We start from the raw sequence: 16,525 nt of genomic DNA, 5'->3' as shown, positions 1-16,525 counted from the left end.
TCTCAAGCCCAGGATGTCCAGAAGCAAGCATAAAAGCATCGGTGATGTAGCTAGTACTGCTAAGAAGCGCCAAGCAATAACAATGGAAACAAAAGTGAAAATAATTGAGAGAGTGGAGTGAGGCGAAAAGGTGTTAGATGTTGCTCGTTCTTATAACATGAATCGTTCAACTATCGGCACGATTCTAACAAATAAGGACAAGATCACGGAACATGTGAAGTCTACTGTGCCAATGATGTCAACAATAATATCAAAGAAGTGTGGAAAAGTGATGGAGGAGATGGAGAAACTTCTCGGTGTGTGGATGCAGGATCAGCATCAGTGTCAAGTCCCGCTTAGCTTAATGCTGATTCAAGAGAAAACTAAAATCCTTTATGAAGTCTTGAAGAAGAAATACCATGAAAAATCAGAGGGCGCATCTTTTAATGCCAGCCATGGCTGGTTTCATCGGTTCAAGACTAGAGCCAACATTCACAACGTAAAAGTGGCGAGGTAGCGAGTGCAGATACGGTAGCTGCCTGGGAATTTCCTGAAATGCTTCGAGAAATTCTTGATGAAGGCTCGTATTTACCCAAGCAGGCTTTTTATGTGGATGAGACAGGACTCTACTGGAGGAGGATGCCAGACTGAAGTTACATCAGTAAAGAGAAAAAGTTGATGCAAGGCTATAAAGCAGCAAAGGATAGGCTAACTCTGTTGTTTGGTGGCAATGCTTCCGGCGATATGAAGCTGAAGCCTCTTAGTTTATCATTCAGAGAACCCAAGAGCCCTTAAAAACATAGCCAAGGGTCCTCTTCCTATTGTGTGGAAGAGTAATCTCAAAGCCTGTGTTACACAGGCCATTTTCCAGGACTGGTTTTTCCACCACTTTATCCCAAAGGTAGAGAAATATCGCTTGGAGAAGGACGTCCCATTCAACATTCTTTTGCTGCTTGACAGTGCTCCGGGCCACCCCCCATTCATGGACGACTTTCATCCCAACATCAAAGTAGTGCATCTGTCACCAAATACAACATTGCTTATACAAACTATGGACCAGGGAGTTATAGCAACTTCTAAGAAATATTATTTACATCACACTTTTCGTCAGGCAGTAAAGGCAAGTGAAGAATCAGGAACAACCTTGCCACAATTTTAGGACTATAACATCTGCAAGGCCATAAAAAACATTGACTTTGCTTGGCGTGAGATTACAGCCGTCACCATGAATGGGGTTTGGAAGAACCTTTGCCCATAATTTGTTCACGATTTTCGTGGATTTGAGAAGGTGGATGAGGAGTCCAAAGAGGTCTCCAGCAACTTAATGACCCTCAGCGAGAAGATGGATCTAGATCTGCAAGAGAACGACTTCATCAAACTCTTTGCTGTGCAACACAAGAAGCTTACTAATGAAGACCTGATGGAATTGGAGGCCCAGAGAAAGGATGAAGAGGGACAAGAAGAAGAAGAATTAACTGAAGAACCGAAGAGATTCATGATGCAGGAAATGGAAAGGGGATTTTCTTTACTTGTGGAGACACTGTTAGTTTTTGAGGCACAGGACCGGAACATAGAACGGTACATAAAGGTTGCAGCAGCTATTCAGAATGCAATCCAGTGCTACCGTGTCATCTATGATGAGAAAAAAAGAGCTACTACTCAAACATCACTGGATCATTTTTTCAAGAAGGTAGATAGAATTGAATCCAGCAAGGAACCGGAACCTGTGCCATCAACGTTAGGTATGAGTGAAATTGCAGCTTTCCCTCCGTCTCCTACTGCTGACGATCCTTCAGCTCTACCATCTTCCACCTCCTCTCCCTCCTCCAGTCAGTAACTCTTCTTGCTTGTTCACTCAATGCCAGCCCCTCTATGCCAGCTGTTGTACTGTACTACTGTACTTTTCAAGATACTGTACTATAAGATTTTAAATGTTTTCTTTATTTTTTGTGTTTGGTTTTTATGTATTATTTGTGTGAAAAGTATTATAAACCTATAACAGTACAGTACTGTATAGCCGATTGTGTTAGTTGGGTACCTAGGCTAATTCTGTTGGACTTACGAACAAACTGGACTTACGAACGCACTCTCAGAATGGAACTCATTCGTATGTAGGGGACTTACTGTAGTTAGGGACACTGTACTATTCAAGAGACCTTGTGGATAATAAATCCTAACATCACCTTTTCTTTGAAAGTTATTCTGGCTCATGAAGGACAGAACAGTGCATGACAATGTAATTTATCATATAGATATCTGAACTGAAAAATTTTATATAGCTTAGGAAGATAGTGCTTAAAATCTCACAGAGTTTTTCACGATAGATTTCAGTTATACAATTTGTCATTAGGTATGAGGGAGCAGAGAAGTATTAAAATTAAGAAGCGCCACCAAGATTATTGGTAGAGAAATAGGCAGAATGACTATCTATCAATAATGACTTTTCTGTCTCCCTGTTCCCAACACTCTCATACAGGTCAGGTTAAATCAAGTGATAGTTCCACTAAGGATGGAGGGGATATCATAAAAGGGCTGCAGTGTTGAGGGACTGTCCTTTTTATTTTGCCTTTATTTTGTGTGATAAATGTAGTTAGATATCCCCCAGTTTTATTGTCCTTGTTGTTAATTGTTGTTCTTCCTTCTAATTAACAAATTTGTATCGAGGGCTTACTGTGAGAAAACCACTACATTAAGTGTTCTCTATATAATGGCAAGCTAAACACATAGGGCTCTTACACTTACGGACATCAGAGGATACTAAGTTTAAAAATAATACTCAAATAATTGCAGTTTACAATAAACATAATAAGGAAGAAAAATGAGGCCAGTAATAGAGAAGGGGAAAGAGACATTAATATCAGGGAGTCTAAGATGGCCTCTCAAGGAGGGCACATTTCAGCTAAGTCCTGACAAATAAGAAGGACCCAGCAAAATCTCTACTGAGCCTCTTCACTGGGACCTGTTCCTAAGAGCAGTATGAGCAGTATGAGGCTCTCCAAGCCTGGATCCCCATTTGTTTTACTCAGTTTGGAGCAGCCAAGCTTAACTATTCAACTGACTTACAATTATCTCCAATGGGTTTCTCTTCCCTTGGAGGATTATATCATAACACCTTCCTCTAAAAGCCTAACTCCTTCTGACTCGGGACTGGGCAGATCTAGTTTCTCAAATAGTGAGAAGATTTAATAAAGACATTCAATATCTAGGTCTCTAGGGTATGTGATGAATTATTGAATGTGCCAGAGAGTCTTGCCATGAGTCTTCCTGTCTTTAGTATTTCAGATTATGTTAATTTACTTGAAACAATACATTCAACCCCACTCCAATCTTCCCTCGCCCTTCTTCCTTCCTTATATTTTATCATATACATAAAGGAATATAAAATTGCTTCCATACTGTTTTTATTTATTCAGGCTTCCTTCTGTCCATGATCATGACCATGAGGATGGTGGCTAATATTTATTGAATGTTGACTATGTCCCAGGCAGAGTTAAAACTTAATAAGCATCATCTCAATATTCCTCATATAAATCCTATGAAGTTGATCTTATTATACCAATTTAACAGATGAAGAAGTATATTGGGCATTTATCCAGTGTCAGTGTTACCAGGCAAACAGTGTAAGAATAAGACCTGTCCATCTGATTCCAGAGGCTGCACCCAGAAAGGAGAATTATGACATTTATTCAGGAAGCATTTTCTAATGCTGATTTTGAATGGGATTGGGTAGAATTCATATCCTCCCTAAGGTCTTTTATATTACAGAGAAAAATAATATGGTATTGGGAAACTAATGAAAATACCACAACAAAGCCCTCTATGAAGGAAAAAAAAATGTGGAACATAAGCACTTAAAACTTAATTATATATACATACATATACATATACATACATACGTATATATCCTAATAGCCCTTACCAATAAATTTTTTAAAAAAGAAAAACTATCTGACCAATGGGGCTGCCTTCTTGCAACAAACAGAGATGGCTTGGGCTTCTTAGAGAATTGATAGTTGATGAAGCAAAAAGCTCTGAAACCTTTGCCAAATCTGGCACTGAATTCTACTTTGACAACCATAGAACAGAGGAGCTGCAAGTTCTCTCCTGTTGCAACATTTTGCCAATGTCAAAATAGTTCATTCTGCAGGCCTGCCAATCTTCCACAAAGCTCTCCATTCAATTTAAGGGAAGAACAAAGATGGTAATCAACTGTGTTTGATTCAAACAGCATTATAGCTGACACATGAAAAGATTCAGAAGAAAGGAAAGATAAATTGATTTCACAACTTCCATATTCTTAAACAAGAAAGACTTATCACTTAATAGAATGAGCATTTTCTATGGCCTTGACAGCCAGAATTTTTACACAGCCTATTAATATACAAGTTTTCTTGCATGCAATTAAAAATGTGAATGTAACTTCAGTTTTCTAATATTAATTAATAAAGTGGAAAGTATACCATCATAAAAGACCTCAGCAGACATGAGAAGTCATCCAGAGAGGTTGTATGGCATCGTGGTTAAGGATGTGGATTGTGGACTCAGAACTCCTGGATTTAAATCCCAGCTGGTTGGTCTTAATCTCCTGGCACTGCTAACTGATGGGTATATTTTTAGTATAATACATATTTTTCTCTAATGACACCAAGTTCTTGACACACAGTCTAATTGAAATGGCGCCATTCTATGACAAAATTCTCCCTTTTTTTTCCTCTGACGAATAAAGGGATCAAGTGGGTTCTGAGGGGAAAAAGTACAATTTAGATAGATAAAATATGATACAGAGGATAAGAATTTGGTGCCAATGTGGAGATATAAAAATAAAGAAACAGAAGCTATTATTAGTATAGACACAATTCTATCCTTTCCTCATGCCTTGTCTCCAGATTTATTTTTGATATATAAGTGAATTTTATGGTGAAAAAAAAAGTTGAACTTACTATGTATTAGCCAAATATATTCTTGTCAATGAACAACTTCCAATAATAAACTTGTTTATGTGTTATAAAATCCTTTTTGTGTACAACAAACCATCTGTGATATGACTTTAACAATTTTTTTAAAAAACCATCATTAAATTACTACTTAAATTTTTATCTTTTCTTATGTGAAGTCCTCAGCGTTGGCTACGGAAAGCTATTTTATCTAACATTACTTGAATAATCCCATTTTAGCTGAACTAATTTAAAATGAGGCCTTCATTTATATCAGCAGAGAAAGAACTGTGCTGAGAGTCTAATGTTATTGATCTATGTGAAAATTACACGGTGAGGCTCTCCTTAATTGTATGTCAAAATCTAGTTGGCTACAGAGGATATTTGTTGTCAGCTTCCGCTACAAGATCATGTTTCATTGCCAATATTAAATTCAAGCTAAATACAGAAATACATACCTGTTCCAAAAATAGGCCAATCATATAGAGCAAATATTAAGTTATATTTGAATGAATGCAAATGTAAAAGTTACTTTGACACAGTGTTCAGTTTTGAGGATCTCAGAGACCATTATAATACATCACATCTGCCACAAAATAACGCAGTTTACTATGTAAACTACCATAATATATGAGGAGTAAATATCCCTTTTTATCACAACAAACATTACTGGCTGCTGTATCTAGAGATTCTGTAGTACTTCCTTAAATAAATCCTAACTCATCCTTAAATTATAAATATAATTTAAATATAAATTTATTTAACACATATTATAATTTATATATGGTTCAATTTAAATATAAATTTAGGAAGGTCTCTATATAACAAGTTGCTTTTCTAATTGTTATTACTCTTAAGTTTTCTGTTATTGCCTCCAAGTAGGGCAAGCTTTACATCATTGTGAAAACACCCTGAGGTGTTAGCATGACATCACTAAAATGTAATATGTGTTATCTCTCTTCATATGGCACAGTAGTGAGGCTGTTTGAAGAAATGGTAATCAGATAGAGCTGTATTCCTTAAGCAACATTTTTCTTAAAAAAATCAATTACCGAATAAAGGTTTTGAAAAAAGGCATGTACTATTGTATATGTTTCCAAATGATCTTATTTGAAAAGAGCATCTCCATAATGTCAGGTAGGCAACAGATCATATTTCTAAAATAAGTCAGAGACAATCTTTGCTATGGTTTAATTCCTGATGTATGTATGACTTGAAACTCTAAATACATCATTCAGGGATTCTTTATTCTGGCTACCTATTATATGTTGATTTTAAGTCATTATTGCAACAACCATAGACATATTTTAGGGTGCTAGAGGACATGGCAGCAGTATGATACAGAAATATCTAGATTCAGACAGGTTCTGACTCAGTTACTTCCCAAGCTTATTTATTATTGTAATTTATCAGGCATTGGGTATGATTCAGATACATTCTTAAAACTTTAAGTATATATTAGAGATCTCTGAAAGCTACCTTTTATTACAATAAATTATCATATAATTTTACTAATATTTTATTGTATGTATAGAACACAAATCCAATTAATGTTGCACCATCATTCATATTTCAATTGAATTGACATTACTTGAGTATTGATCACAACATCCTATCTGGTTTCCTAATGCACACTATAATTGGCATTTCAACCAAAACCCAACTGGAACAAAAGTTAATTCTAATTGTCTTTGATTGATTTGAGTATTTTAAGTGGGCAATAGCTCCATTATTATGTGACTTTGTCTATCTTCAATTGTTTCTAGGATGGCACTTTTCAGTTCATTAATATATACTTTTATCAATATAGAATTTTATTTGAATATTGTAGAATTAGAAGTAGTAAAATATAGTATATGTTAAAATATAATCACATGATGACAAAAATGTGAAAGCATACTTAATGGCTTTCAAGCCAGCAGCATTTGACCATTAACCTCTTCCAATTTCTCATAAAATAAGCAAGAAAACACAAAAAAGGGATTAAAAACATTAATAACATAAAATTTAATACTGACAGACAAGTCACAATCTTGGAGGAACTGAAAAAAATTTTAAGGCTGAAAAAGTTTAATTGGAGAAAAATCAGCAACAAAACTACTCAGACTTACAGTCCATGAGGCCATGATCTACTCATTTCACAGAACTAAACTAGATTATCTAGAAAAAAAAATGTTGGAAGACATGCCTTCAACCCCCTCACCTGTTCTCTGATTCAGGGAATATATAAATCAGAAATGTGGTCAGCAATTCTTTTCCCTTGGCAACTGAGCTGTATTTCCATTCCAAGCTACCCCAGCACATGTATGTGCACATCCACACACATATACACATATCATTTTCCTCAAAAGACATTAAATTCCAAATAATAACTTGGTGAAAATAAGAGTGGTAGAGTGTTAGTCATTACATTTTACTCTCTGGGGGTGAATTTTTCATAAAAGTTCAAAGTAGTATAGGAAGAAGGTAGAAATTCTAATTTTTCATGTAACTCTATAACTCAGATCAAGGTATGGGATGGGGAACAGGTAAGAACTCATTAAAAAAAAAAAAAAAAGTCTGCTTAAAACCTAAACCTGCCTTGGAATCGAATATATCCATTTGCTTTCCAAATATACATTGAGCCATCAACAGTAAGGCCAAAGGCAACCTACTCACTCTTAGCTTTGTCAAATGCTTAGCCTAGTATTATTATCTCCTATTGAATAATGAGTACTGGAGGGGAAAAAACAACATGGAATCAAGAAAATATTGAAGAACAAAATAATATGAAGACTATCAGAGGAACAGTGTATTTCAAAAAATGACCTATTGTGAGATGCAGAAAATGCTCAGATTACATTATCCTCTAGGAATTGCAATAAATTATGACCTTCATGTATCAAGGTTTTCAATTTAATAAAGCAAAAAAGGAGGGAAAAGTATCTACATTAAATAAAAAGAATGAGATAAAGCAAAATAGAGAATACTAAAATAGGGTGAAAATTAAGAGGAAAAAAACCCATAAAATCCTTTTTTTTTTTTTTTAAGAATTTTTTTTTGATGTGGACCATTTTTTTTTAAGTCTTTATTGAATTTGTTACAATATCGCTTCTGCTCTACATTTTGGTTTTTTGGCCCCGAGGCATGCGGGATCCCAGCTCCCCGACCAGGGATCAAACCCGCACCCCACCCCCCGGCATTGGAAGGGGAAGTCCCAACCACTGGACCACCAGGGAAGTCCCCCCATAAAATCCTTTTGAAAAACTAGTAGAATTGCAAATGAAATATCTAATTCCCAAAACACTAAACAAATTTAAAATCATAAAAGGACATAATCTATGAAGCAAAAGACAGAAAGCAAGGAGATAAAGAGGGGAAATATAAATAAAAGAGAGCAAGCATAATTGAGATAATATTTTAATTTTATGTTTTATTTTCCAGTACTTGTAATTCTTTTATCTTCTTGTCCACTTACCCCTACCTAATCTAAGGAAAGAGCCCAGAGCCAAATAAAAACAAACTGGATTTCTCAGCTTTTGAAAATCAAAATATTCTTTTGAGTGAAATGATAGGAGAAAGGGTTTTATGAAAGTTAATGCCAAACTCTATAAATATTTGGAAGAATAAAAAGAAATATAATAGCCAGTTTTGAAGGGCAGGCTTTCGTGCCTCTGAATGAGAAAGTAGAACCAAAGAGAATCATAGTCTTCATGTGGGGCTTAGAGATGGGTTCCTCTACCCCTTCTACTCTCAGGGCTAGCTTCAAAAGACAAGGGTGAGATATAACTCTCCCTTGGAGAAATTTGGCAAATCTGGAATTAAATGGAACTTTCACTGTCTGTCCAGAGTACTGGTGAAATATCCTATATCACCAACTATGGGAACAGTAGAGGAGATGGCTAAATTTGGATCCAGGAGCAAAGAGAGCTGGTGACATTCCACCTACTGTCTCCTGGCTCTAAACTTCTCTGGGACAGCAGCATTATGGAAGAGACTGGAAAACAGATGTGTTAGCTGCAGCTGGCTGAATTGGTAAGATACTATATCAGTAATACTGATCACAAAAGAGAACTGGCCAGTTTGTAAGTGGTAGTGGAAGAGAATAACTGAGTCCTGAAAAGCAGGAGTTTACAGTTCTGAAAGAGGTAATTTCTTCTCAACCCTCACTAGTAAAAGATTAAACTGAGAAGTCCTAAGAAAGACAAAAGGCAGAGGAAAAAAAATAAATCCCAGGTTTCCATAAAGATCTAATCAAGTCCATGTTTATCTATCCCATCTGTGGCAGACAGGCTGTAAGACAGACAAATCATTTCTGCCTCTTGGTACTTATACCCTACTACCTACCTCCATTACCCTGAGTCTGGACAGGGCCTACGATTTGTATCTAAACAATGGCAAAGGTGATGAGGTGTTACTTGAAAGATTAAATTACATCTTGCTTGCAGATGCTCTCTCTCTCGCAGGCTTTAGTGAAGCAAAGTGCCATGTGTGATATGCCCATAAGGCAGGGAACTAAAGGTATCCTCCTCCAGCCAAGAGTCAGCATGGAAATGGGGCCTTCAGTCAAACAGCCCCTGAGAAATTGAATCCTTTCAAAAACCATGAAAACAAGCGTAGAAATGGATTCTTTCCCCAGTCAAGTAGTTGGATGAGACTTCAGTACTGGCTGACAATTTGATTTCAGCCTTTATAAAAGACCCTGAAAAAAGGAACCCAACTGAACCAGATTCCTGGCACACAGAAATTATGAGATAATACATGTGTTGTTTTAATCCACTAAGTTTTAGAGTAGTGTGTTATGCAGCTATAGATATCTAATCCAACACCCTCTGTTAAAAATCTGAATGAATAAAGGTGTCTTGGAACATTACTAAGGTTATGCTACCAAGTAAATCATTTCAATTGACAAAATAGCTCAGGGAAAAGAGGCTAAAGACTTTCCAAGAAAAGAAGTATTAACTCGAGGTAACTGCAACTAAGTGGTAAAAGTGAAAAATGGAGGCAAGAAAGCAAGGAAAAAAGTTAGATAAATGTAAGAATGCTCATTATTACTATTCTTCATTGAACCAACTATAATTAAATGGATATGAAGCATATTATATTTTTAAGAAAGTTATACTTCTAGAGAATGAGCTTAGCCTCAAAAAGTCTGTAATTCTTTAAACACTAAATTGATCCTTGGGTCCCAAGCTTGTACAGGCAGGAATCAAGCTGAGAAAGCTGTTCAGCCCCCACGGAGGGTCTATTTTCCAATGTGGTCCAAAAAGATAATGAAGGGAAAAATCAAAACAAAACAAAACCCCTCAGAGGTCACAGCTCAGGGACTGGAGATCCCTAGAATGGAGCAAAATTCAGACCCGCTTAAGAAACTTTCCCTTTCCTCAATGTAGGCATTCTTATAATCTCTGCCAGGCAGGATTTCATAATTGTAGGACCAGTGACTGCTGGTGTTTCCCATTCTCTCCCTTCAAAACAAGACTGTTCATTCTGGTTTACCCTGTTCTGCCACCATATTTAGATAGGTGAGGGGCAGAGAAATTGCCTTTTGAGTTCATAAGACTCCATATCAAGTGGCTCTACATTAAACCTGATGTTGAGACTACTGCATATCACGTAAAGATACTAAATTTTGAGGTGAATGAATGGGATATTTTGGCCTCACAAAGATGAGCGTATTTGCCTATGGAAAGGTCAGCTGAATATGTGCTGACTAGAAGATGAACAGAAGTAGTCATTTATGCTTATACCAAATAGTTTTTGCTCTCCCCTTTTCAGAAACTGGGTAGGATTGGACATTTTTACCCCCTGTGAAATTATACATGAGCTTCTTTAGTCAAGGAAATGTAAATAAATGGCATGTATTATTTCCTAGATAAAGTTCTAAGAATCAGTGAACTGTTGACCACATCTCTTCCCCCTTCTGTGATGATCATGGAAGACTGTGTAGGAAGAAAGCCTCTATTAGAATGAAGCCTTTATTAGCCTGGAACTCTTTGTAAATATAGAGAACCAAGCTTTCAGGCAACCTATGTGGGAGTATCATGAGCTAATATGTCCAGTCAGTAAGATTACTGTAATATTTATTAACACAGTATAACCTAGCCTATCCTGAAACATGCAGGCATCCTTCATTTATGGATAATAATTTGAAGAATATGATTCCAATTTCTTAACTCTAATGGGAATAGTTTAGAAGAAAGGTTTGGACTTTGTAATTGAACATATCTCAGCTTTAATTCTGGCTCAGTCATACTCTCTAATTTCTAAAAACCTGCTAAAGCTTTCTGAACGTGCATGATCTTTTACAAAAGTGATATAAAAATATGAAACGAATAAAGTTATTTTAAGGAATAAGTGAGAGAGCTCTGAAAAGGTAGGACCATGAACCATATGTGAACATAGTATGTGCCCCTAACTTTACTTCCGTCCCTCTAATTCCTACTAAACTCACTGCTTGCTCTAAAAATTAAGACTAAATTGAGTTAAGGGACAAAATGACATACGTGTATGTTTGGAAGAAAACTTCTTCAGAGTTTAATATGTGAGCTATATGAAGAGAAGCAGAAAGTTAAATTAGTTTAATTGGATTGAATTTTATTTACCATGATTGAGCCAATTTTGATAGAATGTGGCAGGACCTGATTGATACTAACTCATTAGAATGCCTTTCATTGATTTATTTACAATAAACTTTGAGAGATTATAAATACCAAATTCTATGCACATAAAGCTCATGAACATTTTTATTTCTACTAATTTTTAAATCCTGCAAAATCCATAACTTTAATTTGGATCCTTAAAATAATGAGATCTAAACATTAACTTGAACCCATGAAAATACAAACTTTAATTTATTATATTTAATATCTTGGGTGAAAATTTTCCTATCTATGGCTTTATTAAGAAATCATCTATTTTACTGCTGTGTAGTTTTTTTTTTTTAATTCAGGGTCTAATTTGTTTATCAGATACAGTCCAAACATTACATAACAAACTGGTGAGTTCAATGTCATTTAATCGTCTTACAAAAAAAAAAGAAAAGAAAAAGATGCCCTTTTGGTGCTCTATTTTTGATGCTCTCAAGGTACAAATTAAAGTATTATTAAACTGATAGGACTTGCTGTCATTATGTGTTTTTCTTATCAATTACTGTTTATGACTAAACAATTAACTTATACTACATGGGTATTATTAAAAGACAATTTTGAAAAGGCCAGAAACCATGGAACCATTGTGATGGACTAAAGGGCTTGGCCTTGAGAGTCATCATCAAACTTTTTATTTGGCTACCATTCTTTTGGTAACATTGCACAATTCCTGCCAAGTAGGCAATGAAAACCATTTGTTGTTAATGTAGATTACAAATGATTGTGTGGTAGTATAGACAATAAATTATTTCCTTGATTTGATGGACAACCAATTTTACAAAAAAATCACAAAGAAAAAATATAGCCAAATTTGAAATAATTCTAAAATTCTCCATTCAGTGAATGACTTAGGTGTAACTTGTTCCTGACATTACTTTAATTACATCCTCTCTTCAGCACACAGTGTTGACCATTTTCAGGGCTAAAACAGTATTTTAGTTTTGATCTTATTTTATTAGTTTCATCTGCTTTTTTTTCCCAATTTCATATTATTTTTCCCTAAAGCTTTCTGCTAAGATGAGGTATAATAAGATTTTATAAAAAAGGGAAAATATCGCCAGTTGGTCAGCTTCAAATACAAAGGATGTTCTTAGAATAAAAAAATTTTTAGCTAAATTTGGAAGCAAAAATGTATATATACTTACCATAGAAAATGGATAGTCCTATCTGTATTTGTGTGTTTTCAAAATTAAGGTGTATTTGTCAAAATATTTTGAATTATTCAATACTTCACACAGATGACTTTCTGCCTTCATATTTAAACCCATTTATTTAAAGAGTGAAAATAGATATATTACTGATTTGTTATTTCTCAATATATATTCCTAAACAGCTAAGGGACTGTATGAATGGATATCATATAACTCCCTAGTGGAAAGATGTGTTTCCTGAGTCTTATTATGAGAGTTTTCTTAAACATGTTGAAAGATGTCCTGTAGGGATAAAGATGATTCTAAGCACTAATGGAAAAATAAACCAGGGTAATATAAATTTTAAGGTGCTGAAACTTTCAAGATGTAAAAATTCCCTAATTTCATAGAAATTATGATCTGTGTCTTTCTGCTTATTTCTTAGGAGATATGTTACATATATGATATGTTACATATAATATAGTGATATATATGACATGTCATATACAGAATATACATCATCTAAAAAATACATATATATACATATGCATGTGCATACACATAGAAAATATTAGTGAGTTCAGAAATTATGAAAATGAATACTTAATAAAGAGATCTCATGCTTACTATTTTTCTGTGTTTTATTCCACTGTACAACAGGAACACTCTTACAAAATCTTTGTGGACTGACATAGCATCAAGCCTATGAAACAAAGTCCAACCCAAAAAGGCATAAGTGTTTCATAGAAATCTTTGAAAATACTTTATTTAAAGAACAGCTCTAACCATGTTTTATCTTTTCCTTTCCTGCATATGGATTATATAGGCATTTATATCAAGGTAAATAATGTGATTTTTAAGCTTATGCATGTGAGGTTTTTGGATAAGAGACAGATTTTCTATTATGCTTACAGCAATATCAACATCCAACTAAACACTGCAGTGTTGGTACCCCATGCCCAGAAACCCAACAGAGCAATGCAATGAGAACCAGATGGAAAAGATGCTCTCTATGAGTTGGAGGTTCACTCGGTAGACAACAGATGGAGAAATATGATTTCCTCCATATAGAGGGCAAAGAGACTATTTTCTCTGCTGCCCTTCTAAGAAAGTCTTCTTGGAGATTGGATGGAAGCATATTTACTATGTTAGGCTGAATAATGGCCTCTCCGAAATATACCCATGACCTAATCTCTGGAACCTGTAAATGTTAACTCATATGCTAAAACGTAATTTTGCAGATGTGATTAAATTAAGAATATTTAGATATTTAGGTGGGGGGAATTAACTGGATTATCTGGGTGGGCTCTAAATGCAATCATAAGGGTACTTATAAGAATGAAACAGAAGATTTGACACAGAGAAAAAGTCATGTGAAGGAAGCAAAGGGAAACGGGGTCATAGAAGATGCTACACCACTGGATTTGAAGATGGAGGAAGAGAACATGAGCCAAAGGATGCTCCTTTACAAGCTGGAAAAGACGAGGAAACACATTGTCCTCTAGACCTTCCAAAGGAAGCACAGCCCTAAGAAAATCTTGGTTTTGGCTCAGTGAAACATTTTGGATTTCTGGCTTCAGGAACCATAAGAAAGTAATGCACATTCTCATTTGCAGCAAAACATAGAGCAAGTCAAGCCTAGATGCACACTCAAAAAAACTGGAGGTTGTAGTTAAAGGCAATTCAAAGGAGATTCAAGATATAGGTTAAATGGTAGGCCAGAAGTTTCTAAGAGAGAACTGGAGAACAAGTCAGCTAAGAGGAACCCTGCTGGGACAAAAACAAATATCAAATACTAACCTCAGACACTATTCTTTCAAAAGACCCACGATTTGATTGGAATAGTTTGCAGAGCAGTTTATATTCTAGAGCACTGTTAAAATCCACTGAGCAATAGGAAGCAATTGGTGGTGCTAGCCATATGGGTGTGGTTAGGAAATGAGAGGAAGAGAGCGCTACCAAAATCACTATCAGCCTAGGATGACTATGAGCAAAACCAAAGCTGTGCCTCCTTAAGGCGTGAAAACAGGCTTCACTAAAATAATCCAGCCAGCGACTAAACAAATGAAAAAGAAAATAACAATAACAAACAATAGACACCATGAAGAAATTCTAAAGACAACCCATAGATTGGAAGGCTATATCTGCAAGTCATGAATCTGATAAAGAATTTGTACCCAGAATGTAAACAACTCTTATAAGTCACTATTAAAAAGTCAACTAATCCAGTTTAAAATGGGCATGAGATTGACATTTCTTCAAAGAAATATAAATGACCAATAAGCACAAGAACAGATACTCAACATCATTAGTCATTGAGGAAATGCAAATCAAAACTACAATGAGACACAGCTTCACACGCACTAGGATGACTAGAATCAAAAAGTCACAGAGATGTGAGATGTGACAGGGTAAGAGAGTGTCATGGACATATATACACTACCAAATGTAAAATAGATAACTAGTGGGAAGCAGCCGCACAGCACAGGGAGATCAGCTCGGTGCTTTGTGACCACCTAGAGGGGTGGGATGGGGAGGGTGGGAGGGAGGGAGATGCAAGAGGGGAGAGAAATGGGAACATATTGTATATGTATAACTGATTCACTTTGTTATAAAGCAGAAGCTAACACACTATTGTAAGGCAATTAAACTTCAATAAAGATGTTAAAAAAAAAAAAAAAAAGTCACAGAATATCAAGTGTTGCTGAGGACACGGAGAAACTTGAACCCTCTTACACTACCGTCGGAATGTAAAATGGTGCAGCCACTTTGGAAAACAGTCTGTCAGTTCCTCAAATGATTAAACATAGAGCTACCATTTGATACGGCAATTCCACTCCTAGGTACATACCCAAGAAAAATGAAAACATATGCCCACACAGAAATTTGTACATGAATATTTATAACAGCATGATTCATATTAGCCAAAAGATAGAAATAACCTAAATGCCTATCAGCTGATGAATGAATAAACAAACTGTGGTATACCCAGACAATGGAATATTATTCACTGAAAGTCAATGAAGTACTGATACATTTTCCAATGTGGATGAAATTTTTAAACATTATGCTAAGGTGAAAAAAGTCAGTCACATAGATTACACAGTCTATGATTCCGTTTACTTGACATATCCAGAAGTTGAAAATCTATAGAAACTAAATGCAGATGAGTGGTAATCTAGGGCTGGGGCTAGGGTGGTAAAATGGGGAGTGACTGTTAATTAATTCTTTTTGGAGTGATGAAAACGTTCTAAATTTGTCTGTGGTGATAGTTGAACATATCTGTGAATGCGCTGATAACCATTGAATTGTTGACCTTAAAAGGGTGAATTGCATGTTATATGAATTATCAATATACCTATTAAAATATTATAAGAAATTCAAGAAACTGTTTATATATGAACAGGATAAGGATGAATGATGAGGAGGACACACAGGAGGCTTTAGAGTAATTGAGAATGTTATATTTCCAGCGTTGGTGGTAGACACATAATATTTTAAAAAGCAGTTGTTTTTACTTTACTCTCATGTTTCATGTACATATATATTTTTGCATATATCACAGAAAGATAGACATAGAGACAGATATTTTAAACAGTGACTATCAAGTAATTCAAAATTAATAAAATAACATATAAACTGGGTATATTAACTTTAATTCCATTCTTACCAATATTTTCATCCTGGTTTCCACTGTACCAGACACTACTTCTAAAGTTGCATGTGCCTGGTTTTGGTTTAAAATTGTAGTTGATAATTCATTAATACAAATTTGACATTGGCTTCTGGTGCAAGCAACATTTCCTCTAACTCAAAATGAAACTATGGTTGATTTTAAATGAAGTTTAGTTAT

This window comes from Balaenoptera acutorostrata, chromosome 2 (genome assembly GCF_949987535.1).
Source record: "Balaenoptera acutorostrata chromosome 2, mBalAcu1.1, whole genome shotgun sequence".
In the NCBI taxonomy this organism is placed as follows: domain Eukaryota; kingdom Metazoa; phylum Chordata; class Mammalia; order Artiodactyla; family Balaenopteridae; genus Balaenoptera; species Balaenoptera acutorostrata.
The sequence above is the reverse complement of the archived record's forward strand: the minus strand, read 5'-3'. Positions refer to the sequence as shown.